The sequence below is a fragment of the Lissotriton helveticus genome, chromosome 5_1, assembly GCF_964261635.1.
Source record: "Lissotriton helveticus chromosome 5_1, aLisHel1.1, whole genome shotgun sequence".
NCBI classification, from domain to species: Eukaryota; Metazoa; Chordata; class Amphibia; order Caudata; family Salamandridae; genus Lissotriton; species Lissotriton helveticus.
Window position 1 is genome coordinate 1,623,219,332 of NC_136065.1, and position 15,039 is coordinate 1,623,234,370.

Consider the following 15,039-nt stretch of genomic DNA (forward strand, 5'->3'; position numbering starts at 1 on the left):
GAAAGGAGATAAGGCTATCCTTGTCCAGGTAAGCCTATATTGCCTAAGTGGCCATTTAAGGAAGTACCAGCACTGGCATGGTTACCCCCTATGTCATGGTCCACTAAGCAATCCCTCACCCTAAGGGTGTCTGAGGGTCTCCACCATAGGGAATCTCTACCTGTGGTGTGTTTTGTCAAAGAAAAAGGCTGGTGCTGAAATGGAGTACTGAAGTGAGGCTCCACTAATTTTGGGCTCAGCTTCCTCCAATCATTTTCCACCATATAGGCCTTTCTTTCCAAGACTGAGTTGTTTTGGGCTCTCAGGGTCAACCTCTGGCTACCTACAGCTGGAGGTTGGGTCCCTCTGTTTGGCTTACTGGAGGGACAGGTCAGGTCTGGGGCCCTCAGGTCCCAAGTTTGGCTGTGCCCAACAGTGTCCATCTGTGGGAGGTCCCTAACTAATTTTAAGGGGGATCCCTCAGGAGTATGTTTTATTTTCACTTGGCTAGGACTACTAGCTTCAGTGCCCTTAATCTGCTGATTGGGAAATTCTTTTGGACAGGGGGCCCTTTGGGGTCCAACACTGGCCTCCCTGACCTCTACAGCCCTGGGCTGACTGAGGCAGGGTAGAGAGGGGCAGGTTACCTGCTCCAGACTGGGTCCCACCTTGGTAGGGTCCACTGACATCAGGGGTTCTGCCAGGCTAGGCCTGACTACCTCTGTGGCAGTTTCTTCACAAGGGGTCAGATCAGTTCCCTGAGGAGGCTGATCCTTTCCTAAAGTCTGGTGGGAGGGAGATTTCTCTTCCTCCTCAATACTCTCTGTCTGAGTGGAGTGATCCATAGTTTCAGGCTTCACAACACTGTCATCTGTCTGAGTTTGAGCTGTGGCCATCACAACTCTCCCAACCTTTTCAGGAGGGGGCTCAGTTTGGGTGTGGGCTGTGACCATCACAGCCTTGACAACCTGTTCTGGGAAGGAAGTTGTCTGAGATTGGGTTGTGACTGGCACAACCCTCCTGACCTGTTCAGGGAGGATATCTTGGACTGGGGCTGTGGCTACCACTGCCCCACTAACCTTACCATGGATGTTTACCATTCTAGAATGGGTTTCTTGCTCTACTTCAGCCCAGGCTGAGAGCTCTAAATCATTCCCCAGTAGGCAATCAACAGGCAAGTTTGGTGACACTGCCACTCTCTTGTGGCCAGTGACACCTCCCCAGCTGAGATTGACCACTGCCATGGGATGATCTCTCTGTACTCCATCAATATTGGTCACCTGGTATGTGGCACCAGGTAAAAGTTGCCTTGAGGGGACTAGACTCTCAGTCACCATAGTGATGCTAGCCCCTGTATCTCTATAGGCCTCAACTTTTATACCATTGATGAGGGGCTCCTGTCTGTACTTGCCCAAAGTGTTGGGACAAGTTGTGAAGTTGGCAAACCCCATGCCAGTCTCACAGACAAGAGTATCTAAGTTTGGGGACCTGGTTAGGCCAGAGTCCCCAGGAACTCCCAAAGTGAATGCACCCAAATTCTTGGGGGCACTCCCACCACCTGGGGGATTACTACTAGTAGTAACAGGAGGTTTGGGAATGTTACTTGGGGGTATGTTTTCCTTATTGTTATTCTTGGGGCAACTGCTGTCAGTTTTTAAATGACCCACCTGTTTACAGGGATAACAATAAGGTTTCTTCTGGTTGTTGGAAGGATTCTGGGACCCACCCCCCTCAGAGGATTTTTGGGGCCCTGATGTGGTTTGATCTGTAGATTTATTCCCACCCTTCTCTTGAGGCTTGGTTGATTCCTTTTTCTGGTCACCACCTTGGTTCTTGGGCCTAATCCTGGTTCTGACCCATTTGTCTGCCCTCTTACCCAATTCTTGTGGAGAGGTCAGATCAGAGTCTACCAGGTGCTGGTGTAATAACTGGTTCTGACAATTATTTAAGACTTGCTCTCTCATAATTAGATTATACAATCCCTTGAAATCAGTAACCTTACTACCCAGTAGCCAGCCTTCCAAAGCCTTAGTGGCACAATCAACAAAGTCTGACCAGTCCTGAGACTGAGTTTTCTGGGTGTCTCTGAACAGCAACCTGTACTGCTCAGTGGTTAAACCAAACCCATCAACCAGTGCATTTTTCAGGACCTGGTAATTGTTAGCATCCTCCACTCTTGTAGTGAGGAGCTTATCTCTACCTTTACCATCAAAGGAGAGCCACAGTATAGCTGCCCACTGACTCTGGGGAATGCACTGCACAGTGCAGGCCCTCTCCAGAGCAGCCATCCATTTCTGGATGTCATCCCCTTGCTTAAAGGGGGGCACTATTTTAGTCAGGTGTTTAGTATCTAAACCCTTCTCTCTATCTCTTGGGAGATTGCTGCCACCAGTGGGAGCTAGCCCACTCATCTGCTGCTCTCTTGCCAGGGCAAGCTTCTCTTTGGCCAGGGCAATTTCTTCCCTTTCAATCCTCAGTTCAGCTTGTCTCATCCTAGCTTCATGCTCCTTTCTCTGAGGGGAAGTAAATCTCCTCTGTGGAGGATTCCTTCTCCCCTGAGAAGAGGCATTAGAGTGCAGAGATCTATTGGAGTCCCTAGAAAGAGATCTATCTCTCCTAACTCCAAGGTTAGGCCCACTTCGGGTTAGTACTGGGGGGCCCCCAGATCCTAGCCCAAGTAAGTCTAAGTTGGTCCTAGTTAGCCTTCTGACTACCTCAAGACCCTTGTCTACCTCATCCCCAGAGAGTACCTCCTCATCCTCCTCCTCAACTGCTGAATCAGTGTTGGGGAGGTCTGGATCCCCAGAGGTTCCCTCTAAGGCTGGCATGCTCTCATGTAACTGAGAGAGCTTTCTGGCATCATATGTCTCTAAGAGACCTATCAGAAAGGGTAGGGTGGGGTTAGACCCCTGTTTCAGTTTCCTGGAGACACAGAGTTGCCTCATCTCCTGAAAATTGAGAGCTGCATATCTTGAAGTGACCTGTGGAGGGTCAACACTGACCAAGGGAGTCTCAGCAGAGTCCCCCTGAGTCGACATGCTTTTCTAGTGAGGTGTAAGTGGTGCACTTACCTACACTATATGTTTGCCTACTGATCCCTTGCTAGAGTTGTAGTTTAGGGTGTGCTAGGCCCTAGGAGCTACAACAGCTGGTTCAGTAGAACTCAGAGTATTCTAAGCTAAGTTATATGTACCTTTAGTACTTATGTGATCTTTCACAAGATATTCTTAGGGCATGTGTGGTAAAACAACAGCAAGCTCAAATCCCAACCGCTGCTCACCAATGTGAGAAGTTGGCCTGATGTGCAGTGCTCACTATTCTAGTGATCACTATATATCAGTCCAAACAACCCTTATTGATGATTGGTTGTAAGTCAACCTTATAGACCAGCTATCCTAGTAGCATGGATACGAGCAGTCTAAGGCTAAGACTCTAGAGGGCGTGTTAAGCCAGCTGTTTTACCATCACATTACCCCTTGAACACCCAGTGAAAGGACACCACACAAGTGTTATGAAAATAAACAATGTATTTATTAGAATCACAACAACCCTGTACTCTTTATGAGGACAGGGTGCTAAGCACACAACAAAACTCTTACGAAAATACTTTTAAGTTAGCACGTTACACAAACGCCCGAGGGGCACGAAAAACCATATACGCTAAAAGTGGAATGCGAATTACTAGCAGGTAAGTAACAGTTCTAATAGGCTTTGGAATCGCTAGGACTGGACTAGGGAATCGTTAGATTACTACTAGGAGGCCCAGGGGACTCGGGTGCAGAGTGTGCACTCTCACGCGGGATGCGGGACAAAGTCTATGGAGGCTAGTAAAGGCAAAGTTAGTGTTCACGGGCGAACCCGACCTGGTAGGAAGAAAACGACAGTGGATCCTGACCCTTGGATAGTGAGGCTATGCTGGGACACCGGAGTGCCGAAGTTACCTAGCCCAGGGGCTGCAGCTGCATAGGCCTGAAAAGACGTCGGGGATCTCGTTGCCGGACCGGGAGCCTGGAAGGAAGAAGTTGCTGGCAGGCGACCAGTGAAGGAAAGTTCGATGGATCCAAGCCTGGATCAAGGAAGAAGAAACCTGAAAGCAGAGGGGACCAAGTTCTTGAATCACTAGCCAGTGATTAAGTGGGCACCAGGATGGCACCGGGCGAAGTCACCGCAGTCAGGTGAGTGGGCGCTGCTGGGCTCTGCAGTCTCTCGGACCAGGAGGCGTTGTCGGCGACCAGGATGGAGGTGCGAGCTGTCCCACGAAGGATGAAGTCGTTGGCGTCGAAGTTACCCAGGATTGGGCAACAAGCCTTGGCTAATTCAAGCCCACGCGGTGGACTCAAAATGGCGTCTTGAGTGGACCAGGAGGGTCCGGGGTGCTCCTCTTCTGGGAGGGAGCAAGGGCCAGTCTGGAGCAACCAGACCAGCAGCAGAAATGTCGTCGGGCGTCGTCAGGAAGGCCACAAGCCAACGGGCTAGTAGCCAAACAACGCGGTGAGCAGCGGAAAGCAGAAGGGCCCCACGCAGATCGTGGAGATGCTGGGGGGCTGCACTTCGGAGCTGGAGCTGCTCAGAGTCGGGGCTTCTCGGACCCCAAAGCACTCACCAGTGGAATACTCGGCGGGCTTGCTGTGCAGAAGTCGTGCAGTCTTGGCGATGGCCGGTCCCTCGAGGTCTCGTCGCACCCACGGTTCTCAGCTGTGCTGTAGAGGTGGGTAGAGGTCAGAGGTGCCAGGGAAGCCGGGTCTCGTCGAGCTGGGCAGTCGGATTCCGGAGGAAGGACGTGCAGCAGACCGCAGTGTTCTGTAGATGGTGCCTGCGGGTGCAGGGTGACTACTCCTTAGTCACAAGGGAGAAATCTTAGGAAGAAGTCTTGAGTTCCTTTCGCAGAAAGTAGTTTCAGGATTCAAAGATGATCTGATTTGGAAGGGGGCCAGTCTCTACCTTTATCCTGTAAAAAGGGGCTGGCACGCGACTAAGTCCTGCCCTATGGGTGGGACTAGGAGGGGGGTGGTTACACCCACTTCCTTGGCGGGCTTTTCCCCAGCACAGGGTCTGGAGTGACCCTGGAACTGGTTCAAGCCGGCCTATGCACAGTGAGCACCGGGGTGCTACTTGCAGTCACCTTCCTCTAAAGCCCTGCCTACCTACAATACACAAAACCCTGTCTGGGACGGTGCTGGCACCGCCCCTGGCAGGAAACCCTTTGTCCTTATCTCCTGCTCTGGGAGGACTCCCAGCAGCAGGAGGGCAGACTTGTGTCTCGGTGGCAGCATCCATTTTGTGGATGCTAAGGCTCTGTCTGACTTTTAACCGGGTTATAGGTTACAGGCATGTCGTATCCCTCTAGAAGGGTGGAATGCTAACCCCGTCGCCAGAATTGGCGAGGGGTTAGTATTCCAATTCGTATGACACCTTACTCGACATGTTTTGATAAAGCGATACCAGAGTTGGCACATAACCGCGAGGATTATAATGCACTTAAGAGTATATGGTATGCGATATCATGGAAACGGCTAAGGGATAGATCCCGAAAGCCGCAGACAGGCTCAGCTCATGCCAGAGCACCATCTCACACGATTCCAAGCACTCTGCCTTCAGGATTGTTAAGGCCTGCCATAGGAGTGACTGATAGGAGATCTGTGTGTCCATTTTAGGGTTAGATATAGGTATACTATATCTAAAGCAAAGGGTGAGTACACCACCTTGCCCCAGCTGTCGTGCAGCCAGTTGTGTCAGATTTGGATGGCCATCCAGGGGTGGCATAATACATGCTGCAGCCCCTGGTAGGCCCTGGGTACACCTAGGCCCTGGGTACCTAAGGTACACAGTACAGGGACTGATAAGGTGACTCAGTATCCAATTTAGATATGTACCTAAGGTACATGGAATCCATTTTACAGAGAGAGCAGTGGGCCTGAGGTCCTGAACAGCAGGGCCTCAGGTCAACTAAGTCAGAAAACCAGCAAAACACCAGGCAAAAAGTTGGGGGCAACCATAGTCAGGGGTCAACCTTCCTACAGGCACCAAGTCTACTAACTAAGTTCAACTACACTCTGCAACTTAATAGACCAGTGCTTTACAAATTAGCAAACTGTGTCATCAGCAAAGGCAGCCAATGTGCCAATCCTTTATAATTCTTCTTAGTACTTTTCTTTCTCGTAGGCAAAATTAGCACTTTAACTGCACAAATCATACATATTTTACACTTGAAGCACTACATGAACACATACTTACACACCTTGCAGTTCATATTCACACACTTAAGCTAAAACCCATTCTGTCAAGTCAAAATTCTGCAAACCTAGTACATATTCAGTACATGTACATAGAAGCACTTTTTAATGCCACTTAAATGCACTAGATTTTAGACTGAAGATGCAATCTAAATGACTGTGCAGTATGTACTCCACTTTATTATTAATTAGGAATGAGAACATGATGTCTATAAGAGTATTGGAAGAGCCTGCTTCCATTCTGAATGGAAACCTGAATTGTGTGACCATTGGCAAAATCTGACCACGAAGGGACTCGAATCCTCAATCTTCTGATCCGAAGTCAGATGCCTTATCCATTAGGCCACGCGGTCATGTGTCCTGCTGCATTTATTTTTATACTGTAGGTGGTATGCAAGGTTGGAAAATATATTATTTATAGTTATTTAGGTTTACAAACCATTGTGGGTTTTTTTCAGCTCCTTTCAATTAAGTCACTTTTTTGGAATTTATATAATGAGAATGTCACCAGTACGATAAGCTATTGTTTTCATTTTTGCATTTAAACCTCTTTCTTCATGAGATTAAAGCTCAGTTTATGCTTTATACAGCTCTGGATGTTTCCAGAAGTGGAGAAAAACGGTTTTGAAAGTAGTACAAACTGCTCCTTCCTGGATATTCCAATTTACACACACTCAAAGGTTGTATACATTTCATGAATCCTGACTTGCCCTATTCAAGTAGCTGAAAGCCTTTCACCACCTCTAGGAACAACAGTTACACCAATCCTATTCAAATAATTTTTTCCAAAGGAATATCTTCTGCCGGGTCAAAAATGCATCTGACAAAGATAGGTGTTTAAAAATCTACTTTGTAGTTTCAGAACATCAACATGACTCTGAAGAGTACAGAAGTAAAATGGTACCATTTCAAAGTTCCTAATACCTCATAAGCTTCTGAGAGGAAGCGCATGTAATAAATAAATTTATTTTTCTGGAAAAGTTAGAATGGACATTGGTTTGCACCTCAGATGGGACTCGAACCCACAATCCCTGGCTGAAGAGGCCAGTGACTTATCCATTAGGCCACTGAGGCACAGATAAATGCGAGCATTCTAGAGGCATTATTTAAATGTATTCAATCGTCCAACACTGGTGTCTGCATACAGGATATTTCTCAGTTCTCTCCATAAGTAAACTTCCCATTTTCATCCTCTTCCATCCCCGACTTTAACACTCTGTTCTACGCTAAAATGGAGACTCTGTATTTCTAGCAAGTGGAGAGAAATTGGAGGAGAACCATTTTCGAATCAACACTTCTTCTTCCATGGATGCTTTTCTCAATAAACTGGGCTTTGACAGTGGTATCAAGCCGTCCTTGTCTTCAGCAGGACACAGAAACAGGCACCAAGTCTACTAACCAAGTTCACCCACACTCTGCAACTTAATAGACCAGTGCTTTACAAATTAGCCATCTGTGTCATCAGCAAAGGCAGCCAATGTGCCAATCCTTTATAATTCTTCTTAGTACTTTTCTTTCTCGTAGGCAAAATTAGCACTTTAACTGCACAAATCATACAGATTTTACACTTGAAGCACTACATGAACACATACTTGCACACCTTGCAGTTCATCTACACACACTTAGGCTAAAACCCATTCTGTCAAGTCAAAATTCTGCAAACCTAGTACATATTCAGTACATGTACATAGAAGCACTTTTTAATGCCACTTAAATGCACTAGATTTTAGACTGAAGATGCAATATAAATGACTGTGCAGTATGTACTCCACTTTATTATTAATTAGGAATGAGAACATGATGTCTATAAGAGTATTGGAAGAGCCTGCTTCCATTCTGAATGGAAACCTGAATTGTGTGACCATTGGCAAAATCTGACCAGCAAAGGAACTCGAACACTCAATCTTCTGATCCAAAGTCAGACGCCTTATCCATTAGGCCACGTGGTCATGTGTCCAGTTGCATTTATTTTTATACTGTAGGTGGTATGCAAGGTTGGAAAATATATTATTTATAGTTATTTAGGTTTACAAACCATTGTGGTTTTTTTTCAGCTCCTTTCAATTAAATCACTTTTTTGGAATTTATATAATGAGAATGTCACCAGTACGATAAGCTATTGTTTTCATTTTTGCATTTAAACCTCTTTTTTCATGAGATTAAAGCTCAGTTTATGCTTTATACAGCTCTGGATATTTCCAGAAGTGGAGAGAAACTGTTTTGAAAGTAGTACAAACTGCTCCTTCCTGGATATTCCAATTTACACACACTCAAAGGTTGTATACATTTCATGAATCCTGACTTGCCCTATTCAAGTAGCTGAAAGCCTTTCACCACCTCTAGAAACAACAGTTACACCAATCCAATTCAAATCATTTTTTCCAAAGGAATATCTTCTGCCGGGTCAAAAATGCATCTGACAAAGATAGGTGTTTAAAAATCTACTTTGTAGTTTCAGAACATCAACATGACTCTGAAGAGTACAGAAGTAAAATGGTACCATTTCAAAGTTCCTAATACCTCATAAGCTTCTGAGAGGAAGCATGTAATAAATATATTTATTTTTCTGGAAAAGTAAGAGTGGACATTGGTTTGCACCTCAGATGGGACTCGAACCTACAATCCCTTGCTTAAGAGGCCAGTGACTTATCCATTAGGCCACTGAGGCACAGATAAATGCAAGCAATATAGAGGCATTATTTAAATGTATTCAATCGTCCAACACTGGTGTCTGCATACAGGATATTTCTCAGTTCTCTCCATAAGTAAACTTCCCATTTTCATCCTCTTCCATCCCCGACTTTAACACTCTGTTCTGTGCTAAAATGGAGACTCTGTATTTCTAGCAAGTGGAGAGAAATTGGAGGAGAACCATTTTCGAATCAACACTTCTTCTTCCATGGATGCTTTTCTCAATAAACTGGGCTTTGACAGTGGTATCAAGCCGTCCTTGTCTTCAGCAGGACACAGAAACAGGCACCAAGTCTACTAACCAAGTTCAACCACACTCTGCAACTTAATAGACCAGTGCTTTACAAATTAGCAAACTGTGTCATCAGCAAAGGCAGCCAATGTGCCAATCCTTTATAATTCTTCTGTAGTACTTTTCTTTCTCGTAGGCAAAAGTAGCACTTTAACTGCACATATCATACAGATTTTACACTTGAATCACTCCATGAACACATACTTACACACCTTGCAGTTCATCTACACACACTTAAGCTACAAAACCCAATCTGTGAAGTCAAAATTCTGCAAACCTAGTACATATTCAGTGCGTGTACATAGAAGCACTTTTTAATGCCACTTAAATGCACTCGATATTAGACTGAAGATGCAATCTAAATGACTGTGCAGTATGTACTCCACTTTATTATTAATTAGGAATGAGAACATGATGTCTATAAGAGTATTGGAAGAGCCTGCTTCCATTCTGAATGGAAACCTGAATTGTGTGACAATTGGCAAAAACGGACTCGAACCCTCAATCTTCTGATCCGAAGTCAGACGCCTTATCCATTAGGCCACGCGGTCATGTGTCCTGCTGCATTTATTTTTATACTGTAGGTGGTATGCAAGGTTGGAAAATATATTATTTATAGTTATTTAGGTTTACAAACCATTGTGGGGTTTTTTCAGCTCCTTTCAATTAAATCACTTTTTTGGAATTTATATAATGAGAATGTCACCAGTACGATAAGCTATTGTTTTCATTTTTGCATTTAAACCTCTTTCTTCATGAGATTAAAGCTCAGTTTATGCTTTATAAAGCTCTGGATGTTTCCAGAAATGGAGAGAAACTGTTTTAAAAGTAGTACAAACTGCTCCTTCCTGGATATTCCAATTTACACACACTCAAAGGTTGTATACGTTTCATGAATCCTGACTTGCCCTATTTAAGTAGCTGAAAGCCTTTCACCACCTCTAGAAACAACAGTTACACCAATCCAATTCAAATAATTTTTTCCAAAGGAATATCTTCTGCCGGGTCAAAAATGCATCTGACAAAGATAGGTGTTTAAAAATCTACTTTGTAGTTTCAGAACATCAACATGACTCTGAAGAGTACAGAAGTAAAATGGTACCATTTCAAAGTTCCTAATACCTCATAAGCTTCTGAGAGGAAGCGCATGTAATAAATATATTTATTTTTCTGGAAAAGTTAGAGTGGACATTGGTTTGCACCTCAGATGGGACTCGAACCCACAATCCCTGGCTTAAGAGGCCAGTGACTTATCCATTAGGCCACTGAGGCACAGATTAATGCAAGCATTCTAGAGGCATTATTTAAATGTATTCAATCGTCCAACACTGGTGTCTGCATACAGGATATTTCTCAGTTCTCTCCATAAGTAAACTTCCCATTTTCATCCTCTTCCATCCCCGACTTTAACACTCTGTTCTGTGCTAAAATGGAGACTCTGTATTTCTAGCAAGTGGAGAGAAATTGGAGGAGAACCATTTTCGAATCAACACTTCTTCTTCCATGGATGCTTTTCTCAATAAACTGGGCTTTGACAGTGGTATCAAGCCGTCCTTGTCTTCAGCAGGACACAGAAACAGGCACCAAGTCTACTAACCAAGTTCAACCACACTCTGCAACTTAATAGACCAGTGCTTTACAAATTAGCAAACTGTGTCATCAGCAAAGGCAGCCAATGTGCCAATCCTTTATAATTCTTCTGTAGTACTTTTCTTTCTCGTAGGCAAAATTAGCACTTTAACTGCACAAATCATACAGATTTTACACTTGAAGCACTCCATGAACACATACTTACACACCTTGCAGTTCATCTACACACACTTAAGCTAAAAACCCAATCTGTGAAGTCAAAATTCTGCAAACCTAGTACATATTCAGTGCGTGTACATAGAAGCACTTTTTAATGCCACTTAAATGCACTCGATTTTAGACTGAAGATGCAATCTAAATGACTGTGCAGTATGTACTCCACTTCATTATTAATTAGGAATGAGAACATGATGTATATAAGAGTATTGGAAGAGCCTGCTTCCATTCTGAATGGAAACCTGAATTGTGTGACAATTGGCAAAAACGGACTCGAACACTCAATCTTCTGATGCGAAGTCAGACGCCTTATCCATTAGGCCACGCGTCCTGCTGCATTAATTTTTATACTGTAGGTGGTATGCAAGGTTGGAAAATATATTATTTATAGTTATTTAGGTTTACAAACCATTGTGGGTTTTTTTCAGCTCCTTTCAATTAAATCACTTTTTTGGAATTTATATAATAAGAATGTCACCAGTACGATAAGCTATTGTTTTCATTTTTGCATTTAAACCTCTTTCTTCATGAGATTAAAGCTCAGTTTATGCTTTATATAGCTCTGGATGGGACTCGAACCTACAATCCCTGGCTTAAGAGGCCAGTGACTTATCCATTAGGCCACTGTGGCACAGATAAATGCAAGCAATCTAGAGGCATTATTTAAATGTATTCAATCGTCCAACACTGGTGTCTGCATACAGGATATTTCTCAGTTCTCTCCATAAGTAAACTTCCAATTTTCATCCTCTTCCATCCCCGACTTTAGCACTCTGTTCTGTGCTATAATGGATACTCTGCATTTGTAGCAAGTGGAGAGAAATTGGAGGAGAACCATTTTCGAATCAACACTTCTTCTTCCATGGATGCTTTTCTTAATAAACTGGGCTTTGACAGTGGTATCAAGCCGTCCTCGTCTTCAGCAGGACACAGAAACAGGCACCAAGTCTACTAACCAGGTTCAACCACACTCTGCAACTTAATAGACCAGTGTTTTACAAATTAGCCATCTGTGTCATCAGCAAAGGCAGCCAATGTGCCAATCCTTTATAATTCTTCTTAGTACTTTTCTTTCTCGTATCCATGCCAGATTTTTGGGATATCCCCATCTGGTGACCACGGTTCGATCCCCGGCACCGGCGGCAGATTAGCCCAGCACCATGTGACTCTGGGCAATAGCTGGCGCCGCGGCTAGGGCAGCTGACTCCAGAATCTGGGGATCACGGTTCGATCCCCGGCACCGGCGGCAGATTAGCCCAGCACCATGTGACTCTGGGCAATAGCTGGCGCTGCGGCGGCTGACTCCGGAATCTGGAGATCACGGTTCGATCCCCGGCACCGGCGGCAGATTAGCCCAGCACCATGTGACTCTGGGCAATAGCTGGCGCCGCGGCTAGGGCGGCTGACTCCGGAATCTGGAGATTTATTTATTTAGGGTTTTTGTAGAGTGCGTAGTAACCCTCGAGCATCCCAGAGATCAGGGTTCCATCCCCGGCACCGGCCGCAGATTAGCCCAGCACCATGTGACTCTGGGCAATAGCTGGCGCCGCGGCTAGGGCGGCTGACTCCGGAATCTGGGGATCACGGTTCGATCCCAGGCACCGGCGGCTGATTAGCCCAGCACCTTGTGACTCTGGGCAATAGCTGGCGCCGCGGCTAGGGCGGCTGACTACGGAATCTGGGGATCACGGTTCGATCCCCGGCACCGGAGTCAGATTAGCCCAGCACCATGTGACTCTGGGCAATAGCTTGTTAAATCTTCCCGACGGCCCCTAGCGCCTAGAGACCCTTACGGGTGATTGTGCGCTTTACAAATGTGGATTATTATTATTATTGTTATTATTATTATTTGGGCCGATTCCGATCCGGTTCGTAAAAGCACATCTGCCAGAATCTGTCGGACAACCACGTACGCCCGGGAGAGGACTGCCCGGGACCCGTGGAGCCCGTCCTGGTCACTCTGACCTGCCATCGGCCTGGAGAAGGGAGCGCCGGACGCCCGGGGGGAGGACTGCCCGGGACCCGTGGAGCCCGTCCTGGGCACTCTGACCTGCCGTCGGCCCGGGGAAGGGAGCCCCGGACGCCCGGGGGAGGACTGCCCGGGACCCGTGGAACTCGTCCTGGGCACTCTGACATGCCGCTGACCCGGGGAAGGGAGCCCCGGACGCCCGGGGGGAGGACTGCCCGGGACCCGTGGAGCCCGTCCTGGGCACTCTGACCTGCCGTCGGCCCGGGGAAGGGAGCCCCGGACGCCCGGGGGAGGACTGCCCGGGACCCGTGGAACTCGTCCTGGGCACTCTGACATGCCGCTTTCCTGGGGAAGGGAACCCCGGACGCCCGGGAACCGTGGAGCCCGTCCTGGGCACTCTGACAAGCCGTCGGACCGGGGAAGGGAGCCCCGGACGCCCGGGACCCGTGGAGCCCGTCCTGGGAACTCCGGCATGCCGTTGGCCCGGGGAAGGGAGTCCCAGATACCCGGGACCCGTGGAGCCCGTCATGGGCACTCTGACAAGCCGTTGTCCCTGGGAAGGGAGCCCCGGACGCCCAGGACTCGTGGAGCCCGTCCTGGGCACTCTGGCATGCTGTTGGCCTGGGGAAGGGAGCCCCGGACGCCCGGGGCCCGTGGAGCCCATCCTGGGTACTTTGACATGCCGTTGGCCTGGGGAAGGGAGCCACGGACGCCCGGGGGGGAGGACTGCCAGGGACCCATGGAGCCCGTCCTGGGCACTTTGACCTGCCGTTGGCCTGGAGATGGAAGCCCCGGATGCCTGGGGGAGGACTGCCCGGGACCCATGGAGCCCGTCCCGGGTACTTTGCCATGCTGTTGGCCTCCTGGAGATGGGTGCCCCGGACGCCCGGGGGAGGACTGCCCGGGACGTATGGAGCCCGTCCTGGGCACTTTTCCATGCCGTCGGCAGGGATGGAGCCCCGGACGCCCGGGGGACGACTGCCCAAGAGCCATGGAGCCCGTCCTGGGCAATTTGACAAGCCGTTGGCCTGGAGGAAGGAAGCCCCGGGTGGCCTAGGGAGGTGTTACCCAGGCATAGCCCATCTGGTCCCCCTAGCAGAGAACCACCTGCCTTGGAGGGGTGTCCGGGCGTACCCTGTCCCTAGTAATCCGGAGGGAAATTACCCCCCTTTCTTGCAATCTGTGCACACGAGGTGACAGAGGGGACCCAAGGCGCGAAAGTACCCGACCTCCTGGATCCCTCGCTGGGATCCGGGAGGCGAATGGCACCTCATCATGACTTCCAGGGCAACCAGATGGCCGAGGCGAGAGGGGCGACCAGATGGCCGGGACCAAAATGACGCCAATCTGCCTGCCCCGGAGCTGCAAGGCTCTGGGGCTGCAGGGTTCTGGGGGCTGCAGAGCTGCAGGTCTCTGGGGCTGCAGGGCTCTGGGGCTTCAGGCCTCCCCGGGCCCTGATGGACCCTCCGTCCCGGGCGCCTCTGACCCCCGGCCGGCTTGCAGAACGGAGGGGGGATTCCCGCACCACTGGGCCCTGCCGGACGGGGCTCAAGCCCCGGGCCCGGTCCCCGGCCCCGGGCCCGGCTTTCCGAAACCCTAGGCCGGGCCGGGGAGAGCCTCCCCTGGGCCCCCAGTGGACCCTCCGTCCCGGGCGCCCCGGACCCCCGGCCGGATTGCTGGACGGAGGGGTACCAGCACCCTCGGGGCCTGGCCAGATGGAGTTCAAGCCCCGGGTCCGGTCCCACCTTCCGAACCCTAGCCAGGCTGGGGAGAGCCTCCCCGTGCCCCGGTGGAGCCCCAGCGCCCGGACCCACTGGTGGCCTGCGGGACAGGGGGCTCCAGCACCCTCAGGGCCTGGCCAGATGGAGTTCAAGCCCCGGGTCCGGTCCCACCTTCCGAACCCTAGCCAGGCTGGGGAGAGCCTCCCCGGGCCCCGGTGGACCCTCCGTCCTGGGCGCCCCGGACCCCCGGCTGGATTGCAGGACGGAGGGGTACCAGCACCCTCGGGGCCTGGCCAGATGGAGTTCAAGCCCCGGGTCCGGTGCCACCTTCCGAACCCTAGCCAGGCT

General features: G+C 48.9%; 1 non-coding gene across 1 annotated transcript; it reads right to left on the reverse strand.

The window, feature by feature from the left end:
* Positions 1-6,492: 6,492 nt before the first annotated feature.
* TRNAR-UCG (transfer RNA arginine (anticodon UCG)) lies at positions 6,493-6,565 on the reverse strand. The gene has a single exon. It is a non-coding gene; the product is annotated as a tRNA-Arg (tRNA).
* Between the last annotated feature and the right edge of the window lie 8,474 nt (positions 6,566-15,039).